Consider the following 22612-nt stretch of genomic DNA (forward strand, 5'->3'; position numbering starts at 1 on the left):
TCTTTTCTGACGGTTGCTGGAGGCTTGTTGCATCAGAGAAAGCCAGAAAAGGAAAGGGCTATGATTCTTTTCACTGGGCAACCCAGCACATTGGAGATAGTGCCTGGGAGGGAAACTTGGGTTTGAGCTGAATTAAAAGCAAAGTTTTGGGATCTTTGCAAAAAGCCACTTACCTTAGGTGGCAGGTCAAAGAAAACTCTCAGGTCACCCATCGTTGTCACGGTTAATGCTGAAGCCTTTCTTTCCCTTGACAGGCAGGGGAAAGGGCAGCTGAATATTGAGACAGCTCCTTGGATATGCCAGGGTCAGGGAGACACTGCAGATTGTGTGCAGAGACAGCCGATTTGCCTCCTGTGTTGTCACGATCATCAACTTGGGCAATTTCACAGGGAACCGAGAACCCCAGGAACACAGACTCTATTTCTAACATTCCAAAGGGAGGGACATAACTGCTGCCATCTACTCAGTCCCAAGGACACCCTGCCCTGTTGCTTTTACCTACTGCTTGGCACAAATGCCTTGGCTGTGCTGAGCTTCAGCCCCTTTTAAGGGTCTCATGAAATGAGTGGGCCCAGGGCCAGCCTTGCTTGTGCCGTTTCAGACTCTGCACAATTGCAGGTACCAGAGTGCTTGCGTGCCCTCTGCTGCCTGGCGAGCTCCCAGTCACCCATCAGTGGCCAGCAGAGACTGCAGTTTCCCTGCAGGCCTTCCTGACTGCCTTGATCCCTGCATGAGTTTCCACCCTTTATTATAATCCTAAGAATGAGAATGAAAACTCCTTGGCAAGGTCTTTGCTTACAGCTCCGTCTCCTCAGCTACACAGTGGATTTTCTGAGATCAGGGACCTCGACTGTCTCGCTCACTGTTGTGTTCTCAGCACACATGACATTTCCTGGCAGGTACAAGGCACTCAGTAAATGTTGGCTGGGATACCAAATGAAGAAATGAATGAATGAATGTCATCCTCAGGTAATATTCTGTATATGATGAGGCATATTAAGTTTCCAGGATACTGGAAACTCCTATAATTATCCACTCTAGTGTGTTACTATACTATCCAAATAGAAGGCCCCCTTTAAAAATCACACCTGTTATCATTCATCAATACCTTCACATGAATGAGTTTACAGTATTTCAAGATACTTGACAAAATGAACTGAGTCTGGTACTGATTTGGTTTGGAAATAGGGGAGTATGCATATGTGTGAGGCAATGGGTGAGCAAGAAAGACCTGGAGTGAGGCTGTGGGGTGTCATCTAAAAGGGCCCCTTATGGGCATGACACCTAGGAGAGTGTCCTTGAAAGGGAAGAAGACTGGGAGAGGGAGGACAAGGGGCCAAGTGTTCCTATTAGCCCTGAGGCCAAGTCTGGGGTGGGGGGAACCTTAGACCCAGAGGTGGGACAGGGGGCTCAGGTGAATTTCTGGCCCTTGTGTTCTGGTTTCCTAGACAAGGGGTAATTCTCCAACCCACCTCCATTCATATGTTTATTCAGTCATTGAACTAAACCACATTGACCATCTTCAATGCACTAAGGTTGTGTTCTAGGTGTTGAGGATACAGTGAAGAGTAAAATGGACAAATTTCCTGCCCTCATGGAGCTTACAGTCTAGATGGGGAGAAACAAACACTAAGCAAATAAGTCTACTATGATACCAGATAACCATAGTGTCCTGAAGAAAAATGCAACGGGGACAGGCAGTGGCGAGCGATGGGGCGATGTTTTAGAAGTGCAGTCAGAGTGACGCCTTGAGGAGGGGACAGCAGGGCAGAGAATAAAGGAAGTGACCCCCTGACATCTGGCTGGTTATTGGTGGGAGGCAAAGAAACTGAATGCAGGTCCAACTCCTTTGCTTTTGGCAAGCGTGTAGAATTGGGCCAAAGATGTTCTTTTTGGAAATAATTCTTTCATCTGAGCTGAACAAGGGCCTTCGACAGGTGTGCTGGGTGTCCCCCGCTTGGGGACACTGAGCCTCGGGTTGCTCCTTTGTGAAGTGGGGACAGCAATTAGATCTCCTTCACAGGGCTCTCTTGAAGGTTAAATGAGCCGATGTGTGTGAGAATAGCGCTCAGTGAATCGTGAGGGATGGAGTGTAATTTACATGTTCACCACTCATCAACCTTCAGGGCGTTCAAGCGCCACAAGCACTTGGCTGCCTGCTGATTCTGGGGAGCTGTTGGACACCCTCCTTCACACCCCCAAGCCCGATCCCATGACCTCTGCCCAAGACTCCATTAGCGTTAGGGTCCTACAGTCTGGAGGTTAGAAGCGGTTCAAGGAGGGCTGGCTGGTTTTTGGCTGGCATTTGAGGGCATCGCAAAATCACTGACATTTGTCCTGATGTGTTGGTGTCTGTACCAGACCTGATGTTAAAGTTTTTTGACTCTCAGTCTAGTTGGAAGCATGGACTCTGCAGCCAGAGGGCTCAAGTTCAAATTCCAGCTCTGCTACTTACCAGCTTTATTAAAAATCGTAGGCCTGTTGGGAGAATTAAATGTATTATGCAAAGGCACTTGAAGCCGCGCCTAGCATGTAGCCCTAAATAAGTGTTTGCTGTTCTTGTCGTTACTTTTTTTCCTCCCCCACTTCCACTGTGATTTCCTGTAGAGAAGACGCCTGTTCTATTCATCTTTTGGTTCCCAATGGCTATGTCAGGCTTGGCATAGGGCAGGCACTCAATCAATGTTGGACGAGTACATGGATGAATGGGTGGATGGATGGATGAGTGGATGGATGGATGGATGGATGGATGGATGGGTGGGTGGATGGATGGACGGGTAGATGAGCTACTGTTTACTTCTCGTAAACTTTGTGATCAAGGGCTTAAGGGTGATGAAAGAAAATGTGGAGGGTGCTGATGGTACAGTTTGGAGAAGGGGCAGAGCACAGAGCACACTTCCCATTAAACCCCCTTTCCTGCAGAAATGCCTGAGGAGTGAGGGGAGAGGGGACCTGGCTCATCTCATCTGGGTTCCACAGCTGCCCAGTGTGGGCTCTGTGCCATGCACGTTACAACACTACCCACCTCTTACTCCTCACAGCCACCCTAGGAGGCATACTATTATTGGCTCCATTTTACAGATGAGGAAGCTGAGGTTTGGAGAAATGAAGTGACTTTCTTAGGGTCACACCCAGGACTGCTAATTCCAGAACCTTCATCCTCAACCCTTTTACTCCACTGTTGGGTCTGTTCCTCAGCCACGTGATTCACAGTTTTGCTACATAGCACTGGCCGAGGACTTACTCTTTGGAAACTCTTCTTTCATCTGAGGTGAACAGGGACCTTTGACAGGTGAACATGCCAGCCCTGAGTGCTGGGCATTCTCACCTTGGGGTCTTTTACACCAGCTTCTTCTTGGGAAAATTCTATGATTTCTCCAGAGCAGTTTGGCTGAGTTCACTCCATTCACAGGCAATGATAAAGCTGGTATCTGGTAAAGCACACTCTGAATTAGGAAATGTAATTGTAGAATGTGACATTGAAAAAAAGGGAAGGTACCTCAGAGTGGAGGAAACACAGTGTTTATTGAGTGCTTACAACACACCAGCACTGTGTATACTTTCTCACTAGTCTTCACGTCAACTATGTGAAGAGCATTTTATCACCTTCATGTTTTGGGTATTGGGTCTCTGGCCTGCTCAAGCCATATAGCCAATAAGGGCTCCTCCTGAGATTTGAACCCTGGTCTCTCAGGTTTCCAAACTCTCCCCTTTGCACTGATCTTCCCTGGGAATGTGCAGCTGGCTGTGATGACGAGTGGGGTTTCCACAGATTCATAATTGTCTGTACTCACGGTAGAGTTAGAAGTCTAATCTAAATATGAGTAAGTTCACAATTGCTATGTTCTCCACCATCTGACAGCTAGATCATTTACCCAGTCTCAGCGAACGCTGGGTTCTCCCTGCTCCACCTTCCAGCTTTCAGGGGAAATTTCATCACTAAAAAGAAATCCCAGTGGTATATACCCCAAAGAATCAAAAGCTGGGACTCCAAAAGATACTTGCACAGCCATGTTCATAGCGGCATTATTCTCATTAGCCAAAAGGTGGAAGTAGCCCAAGTGTCTATCAATGGACGAATGGATAAGCGAAATGTGGTATATACATACAATGGAATATTATTCAGCCTTAAAAGGGAAGGACATTCTGATATATGCCACAGTATGGATGGACCTTGAAGACATTATGCTACGTGAAATAAGCCAGACACAAAAGGGCAAATACTGTATGATTGCACTTATATGAGGCACTTAGCGTAGTCAGATTCTTAGAGACAGAAAGGAGACTGGTGGTTGCCCCAGGCTGGAGGAAGAAATAGGGAGGGTTTTGTTTTGTTTTGTTTTTAATGATAAACATGGCTTGTATACGCTTTATTTTTTAATTTTTATTTTATATTGGAGTATAGTTGATTAACAATGTTATGTTAGTTTCAGGTGTACAGCAAAGTGATTTAGTTATACATACACATATATTATTTTAACAAATAATACCATCCTCATGGGTGTGAGGTGATATCTTATGATTTTGATTTGCATTTCTCTGATAATTAGTGGTGTTAATATCTTTCCATGTGCTTGTGTTCCATTTGCATATTGTTACAGAATATCTATTCAAGTCCTTTGCCCATTTTTTAATCAACTTATTTGATGTTTTTGTTGAGTTGTAAGAGTTCTTTATATATTCTGGGTATTAACTCTCATTAGATGTATGATTTGCAAATATGTTCTTCCATCCCTAGGTTGCCTTTTAACTCTGTTGTTTATATCCTTTGATGTATAAATGTTTTTAAGTTTGATGTAGTCTTATCCATTTTTGCTTTTGTTGTCTGTATTACTAAGAATTATAAGTTGTATTATCATGCTATGTATGGTACATATACATTATATATGTGAATTATGAAGTGTAATAATTAAACAATGCTGAATCTGTTACACTTTTAAACTGTAGTATTACCTCTTTAATTATCTTTGCACGTGGGCTTCCTTCTTTCCCTCCCTCCTTCCCTCCCTCCCTCCATCCCTCCTTCCCTCCCTCCCTCCCCCCTTCCTTCCCCCCTTCCTTCCTTCCCCCCTTCCTTCCTTCTTTCCTTTCTTCCTTCCTTCCCTCCCTTCCTCCCCCTTTTCTCCCCCCTTCCTTCCTTCCTTCCTTCCCTCCTTCCCTCCCTCCCTCCCTCCCCCCTTCCTTCCCTCCTTCCCTCCCTCCCTCCCTCCCTTCCTCCCTCCCTCCCCTTCCTTCCTTCCTTCCTTCCCCCTTCCTTCCTTCCTTCCCCCCTTCCTTCCTTCCCTCCCTCCCTCCCTCCCCCCTTCCTTCCCTCCTTCCCTCCCTCCCTCCCTCCCTCCCTCCCTCCCTCCCCCTTCCTTCCCTCCTTCCCTCCTTCTCTCTTTCCTGACATGTTTATCAAGCACCTACCATGTGCCACTCACTCTGCCAGACAATAGACATGATAACATGTGATCTGTGCCCCAATGTACTCCTATTTTCTTTCGTTTTTGCTATGTTTTATCAGTGTATACACACTCTCAGTTTTGCCTGATACTGATTTACTCTCCATTTATTTTCTATGCTGATTTTTTTTTTCAGGGCAGAATGGACCAATTGCTTCGGCTTTAATTTCCGGCGCTTTACAAAGGCTGAGCCGAAGGCTGCACCGCCAGAAGCTTGGTAAGCTTGGGCGACTGGCCTTGGCTGGTGGGACGCTGGGAATTTCAAGTGGGCAGGGCCCCAGGGAGTCAAGTGAGTGTTTTCACAGTTTTCTGTGTTTGGCATTGTAGGAATTTGCCTGGCCTGCTGGATGGAGAGAGTCTGACTCGGATTCTGGGGGCTTGGAAAGACAGTCAAAAGACTCTTCCCTTCCCTGAAATAGCCACGCATTTGTTTAAAGACTTGAAACCATTCTGATGCTGGAATTTCCCTCTGTGTTTATTTTCACATCTGGGTGATGGTCTTCTGCCACTGGAGGACTTTTAATGAATCACTTTAGAGATTGCTTTTAATGTTTCCCAGATGAGAGGGGCTGGCACTTGTCAGTTTCCTGAGGCCTGACAGGGCAGGGCTGACCGGGCTTCCCGGCTGGCCGCCTGGAGCAGCTGCTTGTGGGGGAGTGGACAGGCATTTCTTGTCTTTCTGGGAAAACTGCTCCTCAGAGCTCCTGATCCCCGGGCTCTCTTTCCGCACGAGGAGGGGGAAAAGGTGGAATGGAATATAAATAAAAGAGATAGACTAGTTTTAACTGGTCCAAGATGTTACGGGCTGCGCTCTCGGTAGCCACTGGCAGCCGCCACCCCTCTGTGTTCCCAGGCTCTGGTTTGCGGTGTCACGGGCTCCAAGAGACAAGGCTGGTTGGGGTCGCTTCCAGAGGGCAGCCTGGGAAGCTCAGGAAGGTGTTGGCTCAGCTCAGGAGTCGTTGGCTGCCAGGTGCCTTCTGATGGACGCCTGTTCCCAGGGCCCAGCGGTGGCCAGGGTCTCTATGACCACGTCAGGTCCATGGTTCCCGTTCACTCTTAGCCTGACAGACAAGCTCCATTGCAGTCGCATTTCTGCTCCGTGTCCCTCTGTCACGCCCCCCTCCGCCCCCCGTACTCCATGTTCCAGCCACATCTCATACATTCTTTTGGGTGCTTTCTAGTTGTCCCCACCCCAGAGCCCCCTGCACCCTGCTCTGCCCAGCTCTGAGCCCCAGGAGTCAGACCACTAGGGGTGCCTCATCCAGGCTCTCCTGCCTCGCCCTCTGGCTTCCTGCTTGTGTGGGCCTATGGGGAGCCCCACAGCAGCTCTGGGGGTAGGGGAAGGGGAGAGAGAGGTGGGGGGATTTATTCCCCTGGCTCCCACGCTGTGAGGTCAGCTCAGGCTGGCTGCGTGACTTAGAAGTCTCGCATCCTCTTAAGGTGGGCTTCTCTACATAGTTTTCTCTTTCTGCATCTGGGTAACTGCTGCCTTCCTTCATCCTTTTGGGTCCAGGGGTGGTACAGCACCTGGAATCCCGCACTACCTTTTGTGGTTTTCCTGTATCTTGTCCACACTTTTGTCAATAGTCTGTTTGCTAAATCCTTCTTGAATTCTCTTATTTGAGTGTTCCTGCTGGAACTCAGACAGAGATAGATAGATAGATAGAGAGAGAGACATAATGTTATTTTATATACCTGTACCCCTTTCCCATGTTTATTCCCTCTACAAGAATTCCCTTCTTCACCTTGGCTACCTGATGAACTGCTTCTCATCCTTCAAAATCTCACTGAAACATCACCTCTGTGAGAGCCTATCTTGAGTTCTCCATTAGAGTTCATGACTTCCCCCTTGGCCTTCTATCTCTCTATGTGGTGTCAATCATGTCCATATACTTAACACCTCCATCCTAACCACTTGCTAATCAGACATGTCCAAACTTTCCCTCACCAAAATTTTACAATGTTTAATTCCTTCAAAATCTGATAAAGTGACTGTCTAAAGGGCCTGCTTCAATGCCTGGCCCAGATTAGATGCTCAATAAATAATAGCTATTACCAGAAAACATCATACTAAAGTGTGAATGGCTATGTGTTTTAATGCATTATCTCTTCCAGGAGCAGCTTACATTTATAAGGGATTTTTTGGACTCAACAGAACCTCCAATGAATCTCTAAATTGGCAGAGCAGGGTGGGGGAGTGTCAAGGGGTCTTCCTTTGGGGTTTCTCAAATTATGTTAAGTCTAAGGCCTCTCTGTCTGTAGGTTTGAGAAAACAGAGAATCACTTCAGGTCAGTCTCCAGCACGCAGAGGCTGCTTGGAAAGGGGACAAATTGCTCAATAGTGGCCTGGGGGGAGCAGTGTCTATGGAAAAAGACAGATGTGACTGGACACATCTCTGCTCGGCTATTATGCCCTTCCAGTGCTAATGGAATGTGATTTTCTAAATTGTGACTGGCTGACTTTCTTCTCTTGTGGTTGAGTTTGTAATAACATAGACTATGACTCTAGTTTTGCCAAAGTGGAAAAAAAAATGCCATCCAATGGATTTTTATGGCGGTTCTTAAACATTAAAAAAAATATTATTAAAGATGCAGCTCAATAAGCCTTTAATGTCCTGCTTTGGGGCTGAAGAGCCAAGGCACAGACTTACAAGGCTGGGTGTGGGCAGCGGAGGGATACTACACCTGGGGGGTGCCAACACTGGTTAAGTCCCTCTGTGCAATTTTGCCTAAAAATGGAGCTACCTACGTAAATAGAAATCCAGAGTATTTTGATCTTCTATGGCTTGGGGCAGAGATCAAAGCAAAGCGTCTCACTCCTCATTAAGTTCAAGAAGCCAGGGAGCCTGCTGTGTTCCAAGAAGTCCAAATACATCCTTCCCAGACTCCAGAGAATCACAGCTCACATCTTAGGTGGTAGAGAGGCCGGGCTAAGCGAAACCACCTCTTGCAAGCTGGCCTCTTCCCTGCTCTGTGGAGAAGAGTGGGCCAATTGGACATAGTGTCATGATCAAGAGATTTGGGGACATCTTTTCTAAAAGGGTCCCACAGATGTCCATGCAGCTGGCAAACTGGCGGAATTCTTGGGAAGAACCCAGAGTGGTGTTTGCTGAGTTAGGGGTGTGGATGCTGAGTGTCTTGGAGTGGTTAGGACAGAAGGTTTCTCAGGGAGGTGATAACCTCAGGTGAGCAAAATGGATTGCGGGAAGCTGCCATATAGCCACTGTGAGGACCCCGGAAGGGAGGCTTGTGAACTGGGCTGCAAAGTGAGTTTGTCCTGGTTATTAATTGCAGCCCAAACTGACCTCCTTTCTGCTTTGCACCTGGGCTCTCCAGCCCCCATATAGTCATGGTCTTCTCTACCACCCAGCATGGCTCTGGTTATGCACACCTTCTCTTGCTCTCTGGTTGAATCTCCAACATAATAGATGCTCAATAAATGCTTGTCAATGGGATGATGCTGAACTTTCATTGGAAAGATTCTTAGTTGTCCCCAAACGCAGCTCCTTTCACCTCTTCTGCCTCAGTGGTTATTTTCTTAGATTGAACCCAGTCTCCGGAAGCCCCTGCCATTGGTCAGAGGTGAGTGACATGCTTGCTTTGTGTCTCTGGCCTCCGGATGGCGTTACTGTAGTTCGAGCTTTATGACTTGTGAGGCTCTGACTCCAGGCCTTCGCTCCACACTGCAGTGCAGAGTAGGGCAAGCTCTCTGAGCAAAGCGGTGGTTGAAATCACCCTTGTTTCAAAGAACTGCATATAAATATATTCCAGGCATTTCAAAAATGTCCAGTCAAAACATTTTGGGAAGAGCAGCCAGATTTTGTAAAGAAAAAAAAAATGGGGGCAGTTTAATGGGCGAAGATGTTCTGAGTAATTCTATGCTTGAGTGACTAGCCAAGTTAAGAGGCGGTTTGACTAGCATTTTCAGGAATTGAGGTCTCCAAGCTGACTTCTCATCGGAGTGTCTTCAGCGGGTCATGTGGAGAGGCTCTGGTCATCTCACTCAGGGGTCAGACCTGCTCAGAAAACAGTTGTCCCTCCCCTGCCCTCCCACGATGCCACCACGCCTGCAGGTTTCTTCCTCAGGAAGGTGACAGGTGAATATGGTGGCGGAAAGATTTGCCTTAGGATTGGTGGTGGATGAAAATGATGGAGTATGCCTGGCTTTGTTCTTTCTTCCCCCGACACCTGCAGAGCAATGGCAGAGAATCAGAGTGGTGCTTGCCCACCTGGAACTAGTGGGATGAAATGGGTGCCCCCGAGGAGGCCCGTGCATGCAGTTCTGGCGATGGTTTCGCCACCTCACCTGAGCACATCGGCTCCCGGCTTCCGACTTCCTGTTCTCTAGGGCAGGTGCACTGGGTAAAGCAGACCCCGTGGCTGAGATGGTGAAGATACTGCTGCCAGCTTTCATATTTATGAAGCGTTCTGTGACCCGAGGTAGGTCTCCTTTCATCCTTGTGCCTCAATTTCTCTATTTGTAAGACATAATATGGCAAATGTTATGATGCAGCTGGGAGAAGACCATGTTCCACAGAGGGGTTTGTCCTCACCGGACCCCATTTGCTCCCATCTCTGTAGGGGTCGCCTCTTACCTGGCTACTCCCCAAATCTATTTCACTCTCAGCTGCTTGTCAATTTCTCTCCCTCTTAGATGTAGGTCGATAACTTAAGGAATATTTTCTTTAAGGACTCCCTAAACATAAAAGAGGATTCTGGAAGGTCAGAAGCCTTTGAGCTGCAGATGAATCTCCAATGATAATACGTCAGCCGAGATTTTTTTTTTTTTTTTCAAAAGGGGGTCTTTTCTAAAATGCCTTAAGTCGCATCATGGTGGTAGAGGAGCTGTGTCATATAATTAAAGTCACGTGGTTTGCTTTTCCTGCTTAACATTATAGTGTAACTATTTTTTTCTTGTCATTTAAACTATTTTTCAAAAATCTTTTTATAAAAGATTTTCAAACAATGAAGAAAAGTTGAAGGAATTTTATAGGGAGCACTCGTATACCTACTACTTAGAATCTATATGCATTAATATTTTACTCTACTTGTTTTGATCATGTATTCTCCATCTAGCCCTTCCTTCTACATCCATCAATAATTTTGGGGTGCATTTCAGAGTAAGTTTCAGAAAGCCGTACACAAACCTAGCATACTTCAGCATGTGTGTTGTTAACTAGCCCTCACTCTTTGCTTACAGTTTTTTTGAACATACAATAAATGCACGCATCTTAAGCACACTATTTTTAGATATTGATTTTTTCAATGGCATATCTATTTTAGTCTTTTATTTCCACACTTTCTTCCTTAGCAGTTAATTAATTTATTAAATAACAATGGCCAGGTGACTACTCTGTATTCCCCATTTGGAAGTCAGAGGCCTAGGCTCCTCTATTCTTTACTGAGGAGAAATAACTTTTCCCCACCCTGATTCCCATCCAATTTGATTTCTCAACCTCCTGGCAATGGATGTAGACCTCTCCTGAGTTTCCCTCCAACCCTCGGTCCAAGAGTGCCCAGAGCCACTTCTTGGGCTCCTCTGCTGCAGCCTGGCCTTGTCCAGCCAAACCCAGAAATGCTTACTCTGTTACCATGTGATAGTTAAATAATTATAGACATCAGCTACCATGCTAGCGGTTGTGAGGTACTTCTCAGTTTCTGCAGTTTGCCGTCATGTTATTTGAGACCTCCCTGCAGCTCAGTGGGGTAGCTATTATAACCATTACACCCATTTCTCAGAGGGGGATACTGAGGCTTAGAGGGGGGAGGTCCTGTGGCCTGGGTCTGGATCCAGGCCTGTGTGGCTTCGTGCTCTGAGCTCTTCCCGCGGCTCCGCAGAGCTTTCACCTGAGCTGAATTCCCAGGCTGTGAAATAGTGACTACGCATATCACTAAATGTGTCAGAGTAACTTGCTGGGAAGTTTTATTTGGGCACAATGTGAAACTGGCCAGGGGTTTGCAGATGATGTGATTTGCTCTTCACGTGACAGGGAGACGTGTGGTCTGGTAGAAAGAGCACGTTTTGGAGTCAGCCAACCTGGGCTTTTCGTATAAGAGCCGTGTGACCTCAGGCAAGTCACTTATCAAGAACCAATGTTTTTTTTTTTTTTTAATTTTATAGCTACTTTATTTATTTATTTATTTATTTTTGGCTGTGTTGGGTCTTCGGTTCGTGCGAGGGCTTTCTCTAGTTGCGGCAAGTGGGGGCCACTCCTCATCGCAGTGTGGGGACCGCTCTTCATCGCGGTGCGCGGGCCTTTCACTATCGCGGCCCCTCCCGTTGCGGGGCACAGGCTCCAGACGCGCAGGCTCAGTAGTTGTGGCTCACGGGCCCAGCTGCTCCGTGGCATGTGGGATCTTCCCAGACCAGGGCTCGAACCCGTGTCCCCTGCACTAGCAGGCAGACTCTCAACCACTGCGCCACCAGGGAAGCCCCCAATGTTTTTTTAATGTTTACTATTATATGTGCCTGGTGGGGGACACATATAATCTCATTTAACTTCCCGTCCCAACACCCTACCATTATCTTTGAACTGCTTTATAGATGAAGAAACTGGGGCACAGAGAGATGAAGTAACTTGCCCAAGGTCACACAGCTGAGGAACCCAGGCACTGGGGCCTGTTGTCCTAATTGCAGTGCCACATCACCGCCTCTGCACCCTGGGGATTACCAGCCCCTCCTCCCCCCACAGGTGCTATTGGGACCATGAGGACAGATGTGTAAAGTTTTCTCTCCAGAGGGAAGTAAGCTGTGGTCCCTGCAGTCACGGTCCAAACACAGAGGCTACAACTGGATGCCGCTGGACCAAATTTGATCCACATAATGTTTGCCAGAGAGTTCTGTTCTTTTGATTCGGATTGTCAACACTTAAAAATTAAGAGCATGGGACTGGCGGTCCGGTGGTTAAGACACTGCGCTTCCACTGCAGGGGGCACGGGTTCGATCCCTAGTCAGGGAGCTAAGATCCTGTGTGCCGCACAGCGTGGCCAAAAAATAGAAAAAAAATTAAGAGCATGCACATAACAATATCCTTTTCTAGCTTACCTTTAAAAATCTGAACATCTGGCCAAAGTGAGTCCCTGTCTGGGCATGAAGCAATGGTCTGGCATTGAGGCAAAGCTGATGCCTGCTCCCCAGTTCTCCACAGACCCCACCATTCCCTCTTGCCTGCCCCTTTCTGAGGTCAAGCATTAGTGGCCATTTCTCATCCTGCCTGCAATGTGGCTTTTTTGATACCAGGCCCATTTCACTCATGGTCTCCCTGGCCCCTGTGGGCATGTGGGTTTGTAGACAGAGCAAAACCAAATCACTCAGTTGGGGGCAAGTTCTTATTATTTTCCAGAGGGGAGCCACAACTCAGGTCATTTGCTATCTATGAGATTCAAAGGTCAGGGTGTGCTCGTGACAGTAAACTCAGGTACGTACCCAGGGAATATTTGGAAGGTGTTTTATTTCCCAGAATGTCACAAACCAGTGGTCTTACTGAGCACGGTGGTTTGGCGAGTGCTGTGGCTGTCTCAAGGGCCGTCAGCTTTCTCTTCCTTCCCTTTTCCTTGTCAACTTTTGTTTTACCATCTTCAGCACCTACCCTACCCTGGCCCAGATTTTCCTCATGGTTGCCCAGGGCAACCCTCATCATATGCCCAGTTCCCCAGGACTCAGATCTGAAAGTGAAACGATGTTCCCTGGGAGAGGTAACATTAACACAGCATTTCCCCAAGTGGAGCTAGCATTTAGGTGATGCACAAGCATTTTTTAAAATGTTAATTATTATGTATTTATTTTCATGAGTACTAGAAAAATACAATTAGCACATCAAATCTCTGATTTTTAAGACTACTATTGCTTACGAGGAAGCTAAGTTTTAAAAAAGAGTTATTTTAAAGTTGATTTAAAGAGAAATAGTAGGTAAATGCTGCCACAGGTGAAAAGTCACAGCAAAAATACACAGCGTCGACACATAAATGACTGCCATTTGGGACCTCTGTCTTCCTCTCCATCCTCTTTGGGCCAAGTCCAGCAGTAGGAGACAGGGTCCCCTTCTCTCATCCTTTAAGTCACCTCCATCCCTCTTCCCTCCCCTGAGTCTGGGGAACCTTGACCTGGATTTGGCGGGAAGCTTTGCTCTTCCTAATCACAGCTTCGCCTAAGTCTTTTGTGCTGTCTCTGCAAATAGGCCCTTTGTGGTCTTGAAGGGACTAGACTTTTGAAAGTCAAAACAGGAAAAGATTCTTTGTGCGGTGTCATCTTGGGGTAGAGAATGTAGAACACCTTGGTTGCTACGTGAATGGGGGAATCATCACGGGGTGATAGAAAACAGCAGGAACAAAACCAAACCAAACAAACAAAACCCTCATTCGTGAGTATTTTTGATGAAACATCCCACTCTACATGGATTTAGCAACTTGTTGTACGGACGGCAGTTGTTGGAAAGAACATAAGGACTGAATTAAATGAACTTGGCCAAATTACTCCATCTCTCTGATCCTCAGTTTCCTCATCTGTATAATGGGAATACAAATAATACTTAACTTGAAAGGATTACATGAGGTAGTATATGCAGAGTGGTATGTATAAGTACTCAATAAATGATAGCCCACGTGGTGATGATGGTGATGATGATGATGATGGAAGGACTCTAAGGTAGGCTCTTTGTTCAGGTGTTGACGTTAATTTAGGGAGAGAGATGAGTTGTATCTTGAGGTTTTGTATTGGATTTTTCGCCCATGGGAACATCTTGCCTGAGGGCACGATCTCTTGGCATATTAACGGCCATGCCCTCCGGCCACCATTTTCCTATGTCTTTGTTTGATCTGTGGGGACAGGGAACATTCTGTTCTGTTGGTCATAAGATAAGACTGTAGGAGTGGAGGGCAGCTCTGGGCACTTGGCTGGTTTCTAGATTGGCTAAAAGCCAGTGTGGACCGGCTCTAACCCATTGGGTTACATCCAGTAGAAGCCGCTCTCCCTCCTGGCACCCATGCATGGATACACAGTTAAGTCTAAGTCTCAGCAGGTCCAGTGGAGGGAAGGGGACACATGAGCACACGACCTTGAATGCAGATTGCTAGAATTCTCGCCAATAAAGCATTAGTATAAAGGACAGAAATGACCAGAAGAAACTAGCTTGGCTTCGCCCAGAGAGAACTCCGCATTGAAAATAGATTACTCTGTTTGGTAGGTTTGATTTAGCTTGCGGTTATTTCTATTGACTTTTGTAATGACCGCAAAATAACCACTGGTTTCTATAGTTGGTGCTCCCCTCAGTGGTTCCCAAAGGATCCACTATGCTGCCATCCTGACTTTAGCCAGTGAGACTGATTTCGGACTCCTGGCCTCCAGAACTGTAAAGGAATGAATTTCTGGGGTTTTTTTTTTAAGCCACTAAGTTTGCAGTAATTTGTTACAGTGGCCCCCCCCCCCAGGAAACTAATATGCACGGTTTTCCTGCATTCAGTCAGCGCATCTTTGATGCACATCTTGTCTGAGATGTCAGCCATCCTTTGTTTATACAGTGCTTCTGGCAGGGAAGCGTCAGTGGGAGATGCCGCATCCCATGCAGCTATAGCTAAGTCAGTGCCTGGTGGAGGAACGTGTCTCCCTGCTCCTCAGAGGCTGCAGCCAGTTTTGTCTGATTAGCAGGGTTCTGCGTCTGAGCTCAGGGGTCTCCTCCACGGGAGGAGAAGGGCCAGGGTGTCCTGGGAACTACGGGATGGGGAGGCTATCATGCACCTGTAGCTTCTTCCCCACCACAAGGACCAGAGCCAGGGAGCTGTTGCTGGCATCTTGACCCATGTGACCTGAATTCGTTTCCTAGTACCATAAACACAGTGGCTTAAAACAGCACGGATTTATTCTCGTACAGTTCTGGAGTCCGGAAGTCAAGGTTTTCCAGTTCAAGGAGTCCAGTTTTGGAGGCCTTAGAGGAGAATTCCTTTCCTTGCTTTTTATTACCTTCCAGAGGCCACGTGCATCCCTTGGCCGGTGGCCCCTTGTTCCAAGTGCATCACTCCAACATCTGCTTCTGTCATCACGTGGCCTTCTCCTCCGACTCTCACTGCCACCCGCGTCGCTCTTATAAGGATCTTTGTGATTCCATTGAGCCCATGCGGATAATGCAGAATAATCTCCCCATCTCGAGACCCTTAACTTCATCACAGCTGCAGAACCCCTTTGGCCGTGTAAGGTCACACTCACAAGTTCTAGGCATTAGGACAGGGACCTCTTTTGGGAGGCATTATTCACCTACCACATGTCCCCTCAGGGCAGGGGGTTGCCGTTGCCCTTTGGGTTGCCCTTTCATAGAACCCTGGCCCACAGCTCTCTCTCTCTGGAAGGTGGTAGATAGTAATCAGGGCTGGTGGCCAGCCTTTCTCTGTGTCCATGTGAATACCACTCAGTTTGAGTGCCACATGTACCTGGGTAATGAGGTCTTTAAAGGCCTTTTGAGAAAAGAACACAGAAGTGTAATCATGAGATTTTGTCTCCATGGTGCTGTAGCTGCTTTTTCCCCTGAGCGCATCCTTACTTCTCTGAAGCCAAGTCGAACTTTAGTCCAAAGGCCGAGGTAAGTTCAAATTGACCAGGACTCCAGTTTGTGCTCTCCTGTCTGCCACCCCAAGAACATTATATGCAGCAACTGGAGTTGGGGTTCCTCTCAAAAAAGATCTTGGGCTGTAGCAGTTGCATCAGATTTAAAGGTCCATGGGGTCAGTGGAGGTAGGAGGGGTCTGCAAACACAGCTTTGAGAACAAGTGGAGTTTGCGGTGAGTAGGGAGAATGAACAGAGGGGCAGCGTGGTGAACACTTCATCTTTTGAAAGAGAAGCTGCGTTTGGAAGACGCCCGAGGGGTAGATGGTGGGGACCAAGCTACTCGAAACTTCTGTGACAGCATGTGTCTTGTGCAGGATAAGCTTGGTAGGGAATACCCAGGCAGCCTTTGCTTATGAATTAGCGAGAAGTTTGGTTTAAATGACAGAAATATAACTTAAACTGTTTTAAGCAAAACAGGAAAAATTTTGGCTCAGATATCTTAAAGAGTTCATAGATAGAGCCTGTCATCAGGTATAGCTGGATCTGGAGGTCCAGATGTGCTATCTCTCCCTATCCCTCAGTCCTGCTGCGTTCCCATTAGCACCACGGTAACTCTGGACTCGCATCCTATCAGCTAAGCAGCCTCAGTGGAAAGGGACAGTGTCTTTCCCAATAATTTCAACTAGAGTTGTTGGACTGATTCCCACTGGCTTGGTTTGGGCCATGTGACCATCCTCAAACCAATTATCATGTGGCCAGGAGGGTGTGGTGCTCTGATGGGTTGGGTCTGGGTCTCCTGTCCTCCCCTAAAGCAGGGAGTCAGACTTAACTGAACCACAAGGCCTGAAAGTAGAGGAAGGTTGGCTTCCCAAGGAAAATTGGGTGTTGTTAACAAAAGATGGATGAGTAGATGCCGATGAGGCAGAAATAGCAGAATGTCCATGGCAACTTGCAACATCGAAAGGGTTTATTAAAAGGCAACAATTAGCTGTTAGATTACTTCCTAGTAGAAGGGAAGGAGGATGCGTATCGCTTTTACAAATCTTTCTGAGAAGATTTGTACCATAATCCTTAGCCCTGCTCCTCAGTTAAGGTGACATATCCCATTAGAGTTCAAGACAACTGGGGTTTATTTCACGAACCCTACAAAAGTGGAGAACAAAACACTACTTTTGTTTAAAAGAAAAAAGCATTTATTTGGAGATTCTTGAAATTCAGAGCATTATCTTTCCCAAGTGGAAGTGAGTTTTAGGGGACAAAATGAACAAAGGATGCTTACTCACATGTATAAATTGTACCCTGAAATACCATTCATTAAACATCTCTCCAGTGAGAGACTCTGGGATGGTCATAGTGCTCTTGGACACTCAGGCTCTCCTGGTGCTTCTAATAAGGGGAGGCTTGTTCTGGCCATGGTCCAATGATGCTTGCTGCATTCTATCTCCCAAATTCCCCTTCAATTTCCTGTGGAATTCTTCCCCTTTTTTTCTTTCCCTTTTATCTTTTTTTTTTTTTTTGAAATTGTTAAAATTCCTTTCCAGCCTGAATCTGCTTCCTGGCTATTTATAAGAGCTGTATGCCACCCAGAGGTGGCCAGTTTCTCAAACAGAGACATGTACATTTTATCTTTTGTGTCCCCCCTTAATTTGAATGTGGAGTGAAACGTGACCAGGGTTTGGTCAGGTACCACCATGTCTAGAGGATGGTGGTAGTAGTGAGGATACTTTGCTTTGCAAGTAACAAAAAAGCCAACTCAAACTGGTTTAAAAGCTTTGGGAATTCATTGGCTCAGATAAGTGTCTAGGGATAACAAGGCTTCAGGCACAGTTTGATCAGGCTTCAGCACTACTTCTGCCCATGAGGGCAGGCATTTTCACCTGCTTTATTCACTGATGTAACCAAGGCACTTAGAACAGTATCTAGAATAATAAATATTTTTTGAATGAACAAAATTATCTCAGCTCTGCATTTCTCTGTGGTTTGGTTTGGCCTCAGTCAGTATATAGATCAGTGGGTGAAGAGTCAAAGTCTTCTCTATCTCTGCTTCTTTCTTTCTCTCTCTCTCTCCTTTTTTCTTTCCCTTTCCTTCTTTCTCTCTCCTCCCCTCTTTCCCAATAGTGTTCCCACTTGCATTATTATGTTACTAAATCCTCACAACTGCCCGAGAGCTCTAGCATTTGAAAGAGAAGGAAACCGAAGCCAGAACTCTGAAAGAATATACCTTTGGACAGTCCTTTCCCCCTCCTCTGAAAGACTGATGGCAGATATCTCTCCTCTAATTTCTCAGCCCAGACCTTCCCTTTACATTCCAAATGCGCAGCTGCCTCTCGGCCAGCTGAAGAAGGAGCTGAAATTTATTCTCTCGTCCTGCTGGTTTATATATTCTCAAATTGGCAGCAAAACCTTTTCTAATCATAACTGCTGTCAGTGTGTAAAATGGGAACACGTGGCAGTTCCACCAGTCTATGGGGAGAGCAGAAAGCCCTGCACCATCGTGGGGAGAAGCATTTCCATCATCCCCTGGCTCCGCCTCAGGCCAGGTCTCTGGAACGCTGATGGGACTCTGCTGAGTCCAGCTGTTCTGAATTTAAACGCTTTTATGCCTACAGAGCATCCCATAGCTCACATTGTCTTCTCTCAAGTGACTAAATGCACTTTGATTATGAGTTAGCTGGATTTCCAATCATCTATCTCAAACATTAAGTTTTTTTCATCCTCTTAATTAAAAATATCTTATGTCCTTGGGCTGAACCTCAAGAAGGAGGAACAAGAGTGTCTCTGCTTCTCCTGTCATTTCTTATGGAGTGTATCTCAAGGAAACACCCCTGGGGACTGTTGGGCCCTCATACCCTTCTGGAAGACTGACTTTGATGAACCAAATTTGAGGTGAGAAGGAGGCATGAACAGTAACCCCATGAAAGTTACGTGGTTTGAGCTTAAATCAAGACCTCCAAATCAAAGGCAGCGTGTGACAGACCCCATGTAGTTGCCAGAATTTTAGAAACCGGCCTCTCTTGCCAGGCTGAGAATCCACAGAGGCTGGCCAGAGATAACAGGGAGGAGAAGCCAGAAGCCTCTGCAGTTGTGGTGTGGAATTTGCAGGAGTAGCCTGGGCCAGCGTCCACAGAATTGCCTGCGTGCCCCACAGGGTCATGTTAGCACACCATGTTTGCTAACTCTCTGTGAACCCAAACAAAGAGGAGACACCCTTGGCAACCTGAGTTGTGCCTTCCTCTCGACTCCCCAGATCGGGCGTTATCCTTACAGGTAAGCTGGGGAGCTGTGTGAGGGAGGGTAGAGGAGGTCGGTGAGCGTGCACCTGGTTGAACCTTGATAAGCCGGTGGGGGCCCATCTCCGTGGAGGTCCCTGGGTGGTTGAGGGCTTCCCTTATCATCTAGCATTTTAATTTTTTTAAAATCAGTTTATTGTGACTTGAGCTGTTGATTACCTTTTTTTTTTTTTTTTTTGGCCGTGCCACGCAGCTTGTGGGATCTAGGGATTGAACCCATGCCCTTGGCAGTGAGAGTGCAGAGTCCTAACCACTGGACCTCCAGGGAATTCCCTCTAGCAGTTTTATTAATGATATGTAAAAGATATGTAACGTAGGCTTATTACATTTACAGATGAAACAAAGCCAGGATAGAAAGGCAATTCTGTAGGTGGCAGAAAGAAAGCTCCAAAAGGTCTTAGGTTCCAACCAAGCATGAAACGTAACAGAGATCAATGTTAAATCTCACTTTACACCCATGAAGTCAATTCCATCACCTTCACATCACTGAGGAAGGCTTGCCTTTAACTCCCTTCCTGAGTTTCCAACTCTGAAGGGCTTTCTGTTTGCCCATATAGGTTCCTCAGGTCCACAGACCTCCCCACTGGATAGCTTTCCTTGCTGAAGTGGTTTCTGAAGCCATATGGGAATGTTGCATCTGACCCCATGCCGTGTCCTCTTATGCCAATACCTTCCAGCTCTAAGGAGCCCACTTGGGGGACAGAGTGGGAGCTGGGTTCCCAGAGCCACAAATAAGATATGAAAATCCATAGACTGGGAGTCAGGCAAAGGCTTCGCCGGGGCTGTGGAGTGGGCTCTGCCCCTGAGCAAGAGGTGGCCACTACGTGCTGAAAGCTGCCAGCTGTGGAATGGGCCTTCCAGGCCGCCATAGACTCTGGTCTTCATGACTTCCAGTGCCCAGACTACCCACTGCCCAGTCTTGGAATTCTGGGGTCTTCAGGGCTCTGGTCTCTGCCAGTTTTGCTTCATTTGAATCCCACACAGCTAAAGACGTTTTTAAGGGTGTATATATATATATATATATGTAGTTTAAATGCTCTCTGATACATTTTTTTCATTTTTTTTCTCTCCCAATTCAAATCCATATATAAACAACCTTCTGCGAATATTGGATATGGAACCAATTACTCTAGGTTGCAGTAATTGCTTTTATATAACTAGAGTTGGGAACTTGTGAATCAATTCCATGCCCGTTAGCAATATAGGCTTCAGCCAAGCTATTTTTTTTTCCTTTCTTTTTTAAATAGGACTAGACAGTATTGAATCCTTGAAAAAAAACATAACACTTTTTTTTTTTTTTTTTAAAGCTGACAGCACATTCCATCTACTCGGCAATGTAGAACTAATGAAGATGTAAGTATATGGAAACCTATAATTGAACCCAGCACGTAGCAAGCATCGTCGAACAGAACGCACAGCCAGCTGAGAGCACGGGGTCTGTGCAAGGGGTCTGATCCTGTCCGGGTGGCCAGCACTCAGAAATGTTTCTGGATTATGTCTCAGGCAACGATCACCATTCACGTAGCCAAGGCAGAATAAACATGGCTTCGAGCTAAGTCAGGGAACACCCGACTTGCCTTTGATAAGGGTGCCCTTTGGTTGATTATTTGAAGGGTAAGGATCTAGGAAAGATAATTCTGAGAAATAGAGGTGTTTGGACTAGACCACTTCTCGGAGCGTTCATCCCGTTTCCCTTGACGGTGTTTGTCAGCTTCCTGCGTGGTGTGGCCTAGGTGTGTCTCTCCCTACAGCACAGAGTTGGGGCAGGCCCTCAGGGATCTGCCTTCTGGTCCCAGCCCTCGGGTTTCCAGCACTCAGGGCAAACCCGATCAGCCCTGCTGACTAGTTCCTGTATCTCAGGACCCCTTTGATGTGTGGATCCGTGTGGGAGGGAGACTAGAGTGGAAATATGTGTTTTCCTTTCAAAATTCCTCATTGATGATTCACTGCTGGATGTCCCCAATGCCCCCAGCTGCTCCGTCCCCTGCAGTGGCTCCTTCGGATGAGTATCCTGATGGCCTGTCCTTGGCTCTGCATTGCTTCCTATCTGGGGAGGGAGAGAGCTGCGCAGGCCCTAGAAACTGTGCTCTGAATTCACACCTGCCGAATAGGAAGGTGTGGAGCGTTCCTCTGCAGGCTTCTCAGACCACCCAGCACACAGAAGGAGCACCAGCCTAAAAACAGGTTGAATCTGAATGCCTCTGCCCGCTTGCCCCAGGACACAACACTCCCCATTGTCTCCTGATCAGCCAAACATTTACTTAGTTCTTTGGGTCCTCCTCTGGGCCCCTGCCTGATGGAGATCCCCGGGGCTGTGCTTGTGTGGAGATGGCGGTTGATCTACACCGTGATCCCCACCACCCAGCTGCCCCCACTCTTCTTCTGGGTCCCTTGGGGTGAGGGTGGGCTCAGCGGCGCTGTGGCCTGGCATTCTCTTCCAGTCCGTGGAAGGTGGCATGGCCTTCCCTGCAGAACCCGGCCAGATGTGCTGCCAGGCCCTGACCCCGAGGCCTGGGAGACCAGCGTTGAGAGCCACAGGGAAGCCCCTCGGCGCCTGCTGAGCAGGCGGCCTCCGTCCGGACGTCCAGCCCTTTCAGCTGTTGAGCTCTTGTTGGAAGACGCATTCCAGGGACATTCTTTCTGTCTGGAGCAGGGACTTGGCCTGAACGACGAACCAGAAACTGGAACAAACTGCACCAGTTTGCTCAACCTCGAACCAAATCCAAATATTTTTTTATATCACTGAGAACCAAACGAGTTCTGGGGTTTGGTTTGGTTTGTTTTCCCACCAGAGAACATTTAGTGAACAAGGCTGAACCGGAACAGGACTCGTTCGTCTTCTCCAGTGACTGAGAGGCAATGGGAAGGAAACCTCGTGTGAATTTTGGAGCCAGTCAGCTCATGGGCAGAAAAACACTAGAAGGCATGGTTTGGTCTGCAGAGATGGCACTAGAGCGACTCCAGGATGGAGAAGCGACAGTGGCAGGTCTCTGTCCAGCAGACAGGGCAGAGTTGCAAATCCACGTCTCTGGGGAGGGTGCTGTGTGGTATGGTGGCCCAGAAAATGCTTACCAGTCAGCCGTGATGAATAGAGGATGCCAAAGCTGGGCACAGCCACCTATAGAAGGTAGGGACTTTGATAGAATGATGCATCAATTGATTTTTCTGAATTTTTTTCCTGGTCTATTCTGGTCCAGCCAGTAGGCATTTAATTACTACCTGGCGTCATGCTGGGGCAGGTCCAAAAGAAGTAACAAAGGCATGACCCCTGCTCTCTCGCAGCCCCTGGTGTGCTTTGGGGGGGTGTGTAACACTACACTGTACCATAAAGAAGATGTAATGG

General features: G+C 47.1%; 1 long non-coding RNA gene across 4 annotated transcripts in view; it reads left to right on the forward strand.

The window, feature by feature from the left end:
* Positions 1-22612, forward strand: part of LOC103007326 (uncharacterized) — a 167045-nt gene that overhangs the window by 138686 nt on the left and 5747 nt on the right. For all 4 annotated transcript variants that reach the window (XR_009007099.1, XR_009007096.1, XR_009007098.1 and 1 more), the window contains 4 exons: positions 5581-5661; positions 9639-9884; positions 19001-19246; positions 20577-20622. This is a non-coding gene — a long non-coding RNA (uncharacterized LOC103007326). The remainder of the gene's footprint in view (positions 1-5580; positions 5662-9638; positions 9885-19000; positions 19247-20576; positions 20623-22612) is intronic.

This window comes from Balaenoptera acutorostrata, chromosome 2 (genome assembly GCF_949987535.1).
Source record: "Balaenoptera acutorostrata chromosome 2, mBalAcu1.1, whole genome shotgun sequence".
NCBI classification, from domain to species: domain Eukaryota; kingdom Metazoa; phylum Chordata; class Mammalia; order Artiodactyla; family Balaenopteridae; genus Balaenoptera; species Balaenoptera acutorostrata.